Genomic DNA, 10,518 nt, shown 5'->3' with positions numbered 1-10,518 from the left:
GAGCCAGTAAGAGCTATACCATAAGGATCCAAATAATGTTTAACAAGAACCTCTGTGTGCCATCTTCTTTGCTCAACACCTGAAGAAACCTACCTGTACAAGTGCAGGGTGGAAGGAAGATGACTAACAACGCATCAACATATGAAGAGGTCATAATGCAGTGAAGTCAAGCAAACCTGAGTTCAAATCCCAACTCAGCTACCTGCTAGCTTAGTTACCCTGGGAAACATAATTGGCTTCCTGTTGCCAATTTGTAAAATGGAATATTAAAGACTCTACCTCATGTTGAAAAAATTAAATAAGATGATGTTTTAAAATCCTAAAGAAATCGCCTGCATATTATAAGTACTCTATAAATCTCAAACAGCAACTTGGCCAGACTTAATGAAACCTAGGGCCTAGGATGAACTCTTTATTACCTTTCCCTGATCAAACCATATCTGGGAATCTGGAATGTCATTTTTATTTTTGGACATCACAACTTAAATATACGTTGAAACATACAAAAAGACAAATACAAGTTTAGAAATTATCTTATGTAAAAAATGGTTAAACAACCTCTCAAAGGGAAAAAATCCATCACTATATACATATTTGAAGAGAGATTTAAATCCTGTGAGGATTTTTAAGGGCAAAACTGGCACCATCTGGCAGGGAGGTAGATACTATTTCTGTCTAGAAGAGAACTTCTTGATACCTAAGGCTTTCTAAACAGAAATTTTCTGGGATGCCTGGGTGGCTCAGTGGTTGACCATCTGCCTTTGGCTCAGGTCATGATCTCAGGATCCTGGAGATGGAATCCCACATCAGGCTCCCGGCAGGGAGGCTGCTTCTCCCTGCTATGTCTCTGCCTCTCTCTGTGTGTCTCTTATGAATAAATAAATAAATAATATTTATGAATAAGTAATAAAATCTTTAAAAAACAAAAAAGAAAGAAAAAGAAATTTTATCTTCTGTATAGGCATTAATCTCCTTCCACTAAAGTTAAAAGAGTAGACCTCAAATCTGATGTGGATCCAAGCATAAGGTAGAAGACTGGATTTCCTTCAACCTTAAATGTTCTGTGACTCCACATAATTATTAGGCTGGGAATGTGTGTTTAATACTATATACTATATACTAATACTAATACTATATACTAAATGGCAAAAATCCAGAGAGATCCTGACTCTCCAGCTACTTAGTGCAAATGTGTGCTGCGGATTCACTCTGCTAATTCCACTCCATTTATAGAAAGGCACCACTTCACTATGAGCTTCTCCAAGTGTCTCTCCTTGTATGCAAGGCCAAGGCCTTCGCATTTCTTCTTGATTCTGTTCCTTCACATTTTTTTCTACATTTACATCTCAAACCTCTTCCTAACTTTTTGCTTCCTGCAAAAAATGAGCTAAAGCTCACGTAAAAACATGCTCTGAGCTCTCCTGTGTGCCTCACCATCTAACACTTCACTTTTCATCTTTTGTCTCGATGTGTGCTTGCTACCTCCCATTACTCAATTCCCATTTGATCCTTAACCCACCAACATCCCTAACACATAACTGAAACAATTCTGGCAGAAGCCTCTTAGACCTTCCATACTGCCAAATCCAATAGACATCTTGTAGACCTTCACAAACTACACTTCTCTTACTCTCATCTTTCCAGGCTTTCTCTGCCCACCACCATTACACATGTAGATGTACCGTGGGAACAGGGAGACGTTGCCTAAACATAGCAACAGATTAGCAATACAATGAAGGCAAGACATTTTGAGGACATAAACAAGAAATGATGAGTGGTTCATTTTGGCTCTCTTTGGCCTAAGTATAATGTTGGTGATGAAGCATAACAGAATTTTGCAAGGCCTTAAATGCCAGTCTAAGGAATTGAGAATTCTTTATATCCGCAACAAGAAATCATTTCATGTTTCTTAGTAGAAAATTGTCATGGCCTTTAATTATGATACATTGGATTGAAGACGTGGGGTGGGAGAACCATTTAGGCGGATCTTCTCTTTATCTTCTGAATCCTACGCCCTGCTTTCTATCCAGTACTCTGTGTTGTTTCACTTGAGATGGTATTTAGCGAGAGCACTTGCTTGACTTCAGAACAGAAGCTAATAATATCACCACTATCTTGATTAGCTTCCTAAAGTGCGGACATGGAATGCTGTGGTCCTGGATATGGTGGGGGTAGCCTAGAGAAAGGATGTAAACAGTTTTGAACCACATCACAAGAATTTCAATTATCTTTCAATCTGTTTAATTTCACCAAAGAGAAAACATCATTTTGGTTCTCTATATCTTTAGCACCTCTCTAATACTTCCCTAATCTTCACTTTTCACACACACACACACACACACACACACACACACACACACAAAGTATACCTTGGGCACAGAGCCTTCCAGACATAAGACTATACAGCAGGAGCATAATAACACTATTTTGTTTTCATTTATTTATTTTTATTACCATCTATTTATGGCAAGTGAAATTGCTTTCCATATATGATGGCATCGTACATCTTCCTTTTAAAATGCACTTGTATAAGTAAAATTGATTTATAAGTAAGTTGATTTGCAGAAAAATGTTGAGTAAGAGTACAAGTGGATACAGACATGGTGAAACATGAAAGGGAACACCAGTGAATAGAATTTGAAAAACCATAATTTGGTAGAAAATGTGGAATTTGGAGTCAGACAAAATTGGCTTAACATCCAAGGCCTGTTGAATAATGTACAGCAATTTACTGAAATTGCTTCGGTCTTGGTGTCTTTGTTTGGAAAAACGAAGAAAATAATACCTACTTAATAGGACTGTAGAGAGGAATTAAAAGAGAAAATATCTAAAAAGCACTGAACACCAAGTAGACACATGGTGCATTTCAGCACCCCCTCCTTCCCCTTCTTCTCCTGCTGACTGCTGAGACTGGTCATTGCCCCTGCTCCCAAGGCCCCTCTTTCACACTGTAACCTGTGGGCAGGCTCCTGTGTCTGACAGCCTCTGAGTGAGTTCTCTTCTTGCCAGTTTCTGCACTGACAAGCTGGCACGGGGCCTGCAGTCCAGCTTCCAGGAGGATGAATTGACTGGTTGCAGGTGGCAGGAGCTCCTCAACAAGCTCTCCTCACAGACAACCCCCGTCTCCCTCTGGCAAGGAGTAAAGTCATTTGTTCTAGCTTCCTCTCCCCTTCTACATGCAAAGAAGCTAGCAACCTGCCCTTTAATTGGATCTTCTATGGAAGAGTTCAGGAGCCTAAACCAGTGTAGTCAAAACAGTGAGGACCAGCTAGCTTCCTCAGGATGTTTCAGATACAAAGTTGAAGCCTACTGTACCTCTTACAATGCTGAGAAAAACAATATCCCTGTCTGAGCCACAATTTTGTCACCTGCAAAATGGAATTAAGGCCCACTCCTTAAAATCACTGTGAAAACCTAAAGGCTTCTCCCCCAGTACTTGGTGGCAAATAGGAAAGCTGTTCCAGGGTACTGGTCCTCTGAGCTATGGCTTCATTCACAGGGAGAACCGCCTTGTCAGGACTGAAAAGAATTTGGAAATTATTAAATCTCTTCTCTCATCAGAAGCAAGAAACTTCTCCAGCATTAAACCTTTCCTCTCTCTAGCTGGAGGCTCCCTACCTTGAAAGGTAGTTCGTTTTGTTGTTGGTTATAAATTTGATTCAAATGCTGAGTCTAAATTTGTCTTCATTATTTATCTGTTGTTCTTTCTGGAGCAAGACTGCATAAGTGGAAGATTTAATGATTTATTTGTCATTATTAATCTGCTTTCGGATTGCTTCCCATCTGTTATTTCTCCAACCTCTCTGTTCCTGTGAAGGATTTCCCCACTGCCTTTGGTTTCTCAGTACCAGATAGTTGGCTTGTTTTTTGTTTTTGTTTTTAACTTACAGTTTGTCCCATGGGTCTCATTATGGTCACTCTGATACGGAAAAGACCCTAAGATATTCAGACAAATATCTTGCATTATTCTTGGAATTCTATCTAGGAAAAATAGTGGTTGATAAGTTAGCATCTAAAAAGGGAAGACATCAACACCTAGGAAAGATTGAGGGAGGAAGATAGTCACATGTAACTGGGCAACAGTGGCTACATAGAAGAACAAATTCAGAATAGCATGCCTGGCAACACAGGAATAGGGCACAACCTCACTAGGTAAGATTTGGAAGAGTCCCTGAATTTGTTAGCTGTTTCTTTCTGCTATTACTGGTAAGGAAGTTGGAAATTGGAAGTTGCCATGGAGAAATGGTATGTGCCTGAGCTTCACAGTGCCCTAATTAGGTCCCAGTTCTCTGACAGCTCATCTAATGCTCTTTCCCCTATATCACATTGTCTCCAGCTGACCCACCACCACGCTCCCTCTTTTTTTTTTTTTTTGAGATTTTATTTATTTATGCATGAGAGACACAAAGAGAGAGGCAAAGACATAGGCAGAGGGAGAAGCAGGCTCCCTACAGGGAGTCCGATGTGGGACTTGATTCCAGGATCCCGGGATCATGACCTGAGCCAAAGGCAGATGCTTAACAACTGAGCCACCCAGGCGCTCCAGCATCCTCCCTCTTGATGATTGTCCCCACCCTCAAAGCCTCATTAGACTATGATTGGTGGCGCCATTTTACCTCTACAGAGTCTGCCTTCCAACAAGTGTCCTGAATCCTGAAGCCTTTAATCTTTAGAATCAAAAGATAGAAGAATCTAGGATGTGGGAAGGAGGACTGAGATAGTCTATACAAATTTTCATTTACATAGGGGGAAGAATAGAGAAGAAAAAAGAAAAGAACAGACCAGACCTGAATTTATTTTCCCAAGGTTTCACATCTTGTTGCTGGCAGAGCAGGGATGCAAGGAATAGCAATAATTAATTTTACTGAATGGTTATTATGTGTTAGATACAATGCTTTATGATCTTTGCCTATTTATTGATCTCAACACCTCTGAGGTATGCACAATTTTGCCTACATTTTTCAGATGAGGAAACCAAAGCTGGGAGCAGTTAACTGTCTTGTGAGAGACCATATATTCAGTTAGTTATAGGCAAGACATTGAAGATAGAGAGGTGACTAAGGCCCCTCCCTACCATCCCCAGGGACTACACGGTCTAGCCATGAAGACACACACATAAATAAGTGAGTCCTAGTCACTGTGATGAATACAACAGTAAGAAATACGACAGGAAAGAAAGTGACAAATTTCCATCTGGTCTACTTTACATACAAATTTGAATTCCATTACTCTTTTTCTTAACATTGTAATAAAGGCATTTTCCTTATGAAAACTGCTTTGTAAGATTCTCATAATGTTCTATGAAACAGATGAACTGCCATCTATTCAAACAGAGCTGTTTTATAATATTATCATAAATAATTCTTCAATAAGCATCTTTGAATATTAAACACTTTTCTTCCCTTGACCATAAAATATAATTAGTGACTCAACATGTTCCAATTTCTTTCCCAAAAGCTACTTTCCTCATTTTGTATACAAGCAAGCCCAAGTCCAAAATCCATAGGCTGTTCGACCATGTTAAAATAGTGAATAAGTAGTTGATCTGAACCTGGAATATAGATCATACAGCTTCTGAAGTAATGCCTAAAGGTTGTAGGAGAAAAAACATTCCTCTAAGTCAGGGTTTCTCAATCTTCATGCTATTGATATTTGGGCCAGGTAATTCTTTCTTGTGTGAGAGTGTCCTGCGATTGTGTTCAGCAGCACCCTCTGCCTCAACCCCATAGAAGCCATTAGCATCCTACACGCATATCATTCTCACACCCAAAAATACCTTCAGACGTTGCCAATGATCCCCTGGGTTGGGAGTGGCAATACTGCCACTGATTGAGAACCACTGCTCTAGAAGATTCCTGCTGCTTTGATTCTGAAAACAGATCTTCATCGACAGCATTGCCAGTAAGAAGTCATCCTTCTCAATGTTGAATATACTTCAATTCACAACCATATGTGGACAAATAAATCAAGTGTACCCTATTAAACCTCAGCAAATTCAGGATAAAAGACATAGAAGAGTTTTGAAGTGGGTTAGCCCAAAGAACAAGGGAAATATATTATTCTGAAAGGCTGTTAGGATTCCTGCTGGTGTCCAAGAGAATATATGATCTGCACGGACAATAAAATGAAGGAAATGAACATAGAAACAGACATCAACTCCATGGCTATCGTGGCCTTCCAAGCTGCTAATCTCCTAGGATTTCTCTGAAAAGATAAACCATATGGAGAGCTTGTTACCTGGCACTAGTGTTTATTAGTCCTTGGGTAGTGATACAGGGCCTTGGGAAGACTCTGGCAGTCAATGGGGGAAGAGTGTAAAACTGGAGGAAACACTTGCAACTAATGCATAGGTGTCTGGCGTCTTAGAAAACAGAATTAAGGGAGTCAAAGTCTTGTAACAGGTCCCCATTTGTGGACACTGATTGTATCCTATGCCACTCTGATTTCAAGAGACCATGGTTAAAGGGTGCTTGCTACCTCAATAACCCAAATGTACCATTGCATTGCACATACTCAGGGCAGTTGTTTCTCCTGGCAGCCATAGGGGGTCTAGAATTTGCCCCAGGAGACCATGTCTACCTGCTCCTGGAGACTTCCTCATGAAAAGCAGCCTCAGTGTATTATTTTGCTAGCACACAACTCACCATTCTGGCTTTTGAGGCCTATGAATTGAACTGTGACATTTTGCGTGGTAGCACATTGACCTGAGTTGAGTCCCAGTTACTGGGGGAAACTATAACTTGGGATTCTTTCCTGGCCTTGATCTAATGGATAGAAGTGGGATAAACCAGTCTTTGTCATGCTGGGAGGCTGGAGTGAGGGGCATGTAGGGCTGGAGGACCATAGTTCTACACTCCCTGGGGCAGGCCAGCTTCCCAGATTCACACATTCTGGGAGAGAAGGGCTTCTTCCAGGAGGGGTAAAAAAAAAAAAAAAATGAGTCTTCAAAGTGGAAAGCAAATGAGGGTCACTGGACTCCCCAGGATGGGCCTTTTGGAGGTAACTATGCAACTTAACTATGTAAGCAAGGCTAAGACCTCAAATGAACTGATAAAACCCATGCCCTTTGAAGGCTGAAAGCTTGCCAGGTAGCACTTTCGGCAGTTCTTTGGAAATAAGAAAGCCCCTGGGGGGGTTACTATACTGCTCACCTGGGTCTACAGGCTCTTGGTATTGGGTGGGGAGAGAGCTACCTGCTTGGGGCTTCTGGTGCCAGGCTCATTGCAAAGGGCTGCTAAGGTAGAGTGGGAGCTGCCTGTCTCCCCAACCTATGGGCTACCAGACTTCCCCCATAGGAGGACTTTGTACTGAGCTGACACCTGAGCCTATGCTTCGAAAGACTTGAGAGACTAACTTGTGTCCCAGGAGTTAGTCATCAGCCACACTAGAGGAGGGCTCTGAATTCACTCAATTTGGCCTCATTTTCCTACTCCCACTGCATGTCCAGGTGTCCAGGCTGGCCAAGCTGTTGGGTCAAGTCACCAAAGATCTTACACATTTCAGACTGTAATACCACCTGATTGAGACTCACCTTTGAGTCCCTTCAGGGACTCAAAGCTGAGCTGGAATTAATATAGTTGACTATTGTAGAACTACAGTATCTTGTGCAGGAGCTGCTTGTTCTTGGCTTCAAAGTCATCCCATGCAGGCCAATGCTCTGCTTGGGCCTGGAGGAGTTTGGCCAGCACTGGCCCTGACTTCTTTTCCTTGAATTTTTCCACCTTGGCCTGCAATCTCCCACAGTCCTACAATGACTGCTCTGCCGTTTCACCGCCAAGAAAGGCTATGGAAGACATTGCCAAACTTTTGTAAGGTTCAATGCTCATTACACATTACAGTCTTTTAGATCTGGTTCACCTTTTCCTGATGGAGGGCATCCATCCACTTCATGGCCATGTCCAGGGCTGTCACCAAGTTCAGAAAATCCTGGTCTTGCTCGCAGAGGGGGATAGAGAATAAGTCCAAGGGTATCTCACGCTTCATGTTCTATAGCCTCTTGCCCTGCTCTCCCAGATGCTGGAGTTTTTCGTATACCCTTTCAAAGTTTCTCCCCACTTTTATGGGGACAACCTGTCTCTTGGGCTGCCCAGTATCAAAAGGAATACAGCTCATGGTCCTGATTGACCCTGACTTGAGGGTCCTCAGTTGCAATTCAGTCCTCTTTTTTTTTTCTTATTTAAGGACTTGTTGCATTTAGAGTTAAACATTATTCGAGAGATTAAATCAACACAAACATATGTATATTACATACATAGAAAATTCTTGCAGAGGGTTATATTAATGCAGAAGCAGGAAGCTAGGAGCAAGGTAGCATTCTCTCCCTTACAGGTTTCAGAAGGAACACAGGCCTACAAAACACTTTGATTTCAAACTTTGTGCCTTCAAAACCATAACACAATGAATGTTTTATTGTTTTAAGCTGCATGATTTATGGTACTTTGCCATGAATCCATAGGAAATGAATGCACATCCTGTACACAAACAATTGCCTAGCAATTAGAGCATCTCAACTCATTTGTGTTGAACTAAACTAAACTCCTCTCTGGGAAGAATGTACTTCTCTATTGCTAGAGGTGCTCAAACACAAGTAGAAAGACCACTCAGTAGTAATGTTACTGAGGAATTTAAATTATTTCTAAGACTACCCTGTAAAGCAGATCCTGTGACCTTCAGTAAGATATGAAGAACTTGGAGGAGAATGAGTCTGGGTTTACATTACAGTATTCAGAGATGGTTCTGACTCGTGGTACCAGTTCAGTGGGAGCTTTACAAATTTTCCCAGTCTTGTAAGCTACAGCCATCAATTAGGAGATTTTTTTTTTTTTAGTGCTTTTAAGAACTTTTTCAATGATTTATCCACCTTCAAACTGTTTGCCTTCCATGTGCATTGTGGATTTAATTGCTTTGTCCATATCTTAACACTTTTTAGCCCTAAGAGGGAAAATGAGTACTTCAGACATAAAAGACCCTCTTGAACCAAGAAAACAGGAGGAGACTCACCCACATCCTCCAACAGAGCCCCAAACTCCTCACATTCTCTTGGATGATATTAGATGACTCTGGCTATGAAAACTGCCAACGCTATAATGAAGCAAATTGCACCATTTTCAGATTTCTCCTTCTGGGTATGTTTCTTGTTGGAAATGGAGCCCCCTGCCTTTTTATTGTTAAAGAAGTCTCTGTTCTTTTCTTCTGATTATTTCCTACTATTGAATATTGATTTATCATTTTCATAAAATTGCAAATGGGGGCCTGTTGCCGGAGACCAGTCATAAATTATAAAAAAATGTGTGTTCAGCTCCCCTGTAGTGATCTTATGGGGAGAATTTCAGAGCTCAATTTAAGTGCTTTGCATGGGTTTGCCAGGTCTGATGTTTCTGACCCTCTGATGAGGAAGAGAAGGTAGAAAGGGATTAAGTTTGCTAACAACCTCCTAGGGACCAAATTCTTTGCATGTTACTTAATTTAATGCGACTAACACAATGGTGCATAATCACCCTCTGCTTTGATAGAAAACAAAACAGCAGCCCAGGATGGTGAAAAGACTTTCTCAAGGCCAGGAAAGAGACAGAGCCAGGTTCAAGCCTTAACTTTGTCTGCTTCTGATATTTAACATCTTTCCATATACTGCATTGCCTTTCATTCTAAAGTGGAATAGCAGTATGTCAGATAGGGGTAGTTAGGGTAGTTTTCATTAACATCAACCTAAGCCTTGTGCTCTTCGTGTTCTGATAGATTTGCTCCAAGGAGCCATTAAGAAAGGCCACCGATCCAAGGGCTATAAATTAACACTTGCTTCATACACAGCTATAAGCAGCTATTTAAAACCTGGATAATATCTTCCTTAAAATAAGTACCAGTTTTCTGGGTATTTATGCTCTGTCACTCTTGGTTTTTCCATCCTTGACTCCATTAATAGAATTTTTCTTAATTCCTTTTCTCTTTTTATGGCTTTGCAAGGGGCTAATTTGCAGGCAAAATTGCTAATTTTACAGTTGCTTTCTGCTTTGTCAGCATGAGGCTGGCTCTCAGAGTTATTAATAGACAAATAGGATTCCCTCTTCATCCTTTTGCTCTTGACTGTTGTAGGAGGTGGGACAAAATCCATTATTTAATAACATTTGTTCTTCTTGAAAGGTCATCATTCCGGCTTTCAGTTTCCACTCAACTATAGCAGGATCAGCAGCAACAGCAGCCACTTTCTCTTCCTGAAAGGCTCCTGGAATTCTTCCAGGTTATACAGTTGATATAAAACTGTCTTTGAGATCCACCTTGGGAATGGGGTCCAGCTGGGAAATTTTCTCAGTATTTCTGTACATTTTCCAAGTAGTAATTTCTAGCCATAAGTATTCATAAGTGCTCCAGTCACCTACCCTCCTGGAATTGACACTGAGTTTGGGATACATCATTCAGGAATGGTATTTGGCTTCAGTAGCAGAGGATAGAAATAATAGTAGCCAAAACAAGATGGAAATTTATTTTTTTGCATAAAATATCTCTTTAAATAGACATTCAGAA

At 40.8% G+C, this 10,518-nt stretch overlaps 1 pseudogene; it reads right to left on the bottom strand.

Moving 5' to 3' along the window:
* Positions 1-7,368: 7,368 nt before the first annotated feature.
* LOC129496656 (bridging integrator 3-like) lies at positions 7,369-8,112 on the bottom strand (annotated as a pseudogene).
* Between the last annotated feature and the right edge of the window lie 2,406 nt (positions 8,113-10,518).

This window comes from Nyctereutes procyonoides, unplaced genomic scaffold (assembly GCF_905146905.1).
Source record: "Nyctereutes procyonoides isolate TBG_1078 unplaced genomic scaffold, NYPRO_anot_genome, whole genome shotgun sequence".
NCBI classification, from domain to species: Eukaryota; Metazoa; Chordata; class Mammalia; order Carnivora; family Canidae; genus Nyctereutes; species Nyctereutes procyonoides.
This window is presented reverse-complemented; position numbering and strand designations above follow the sequence as displayed.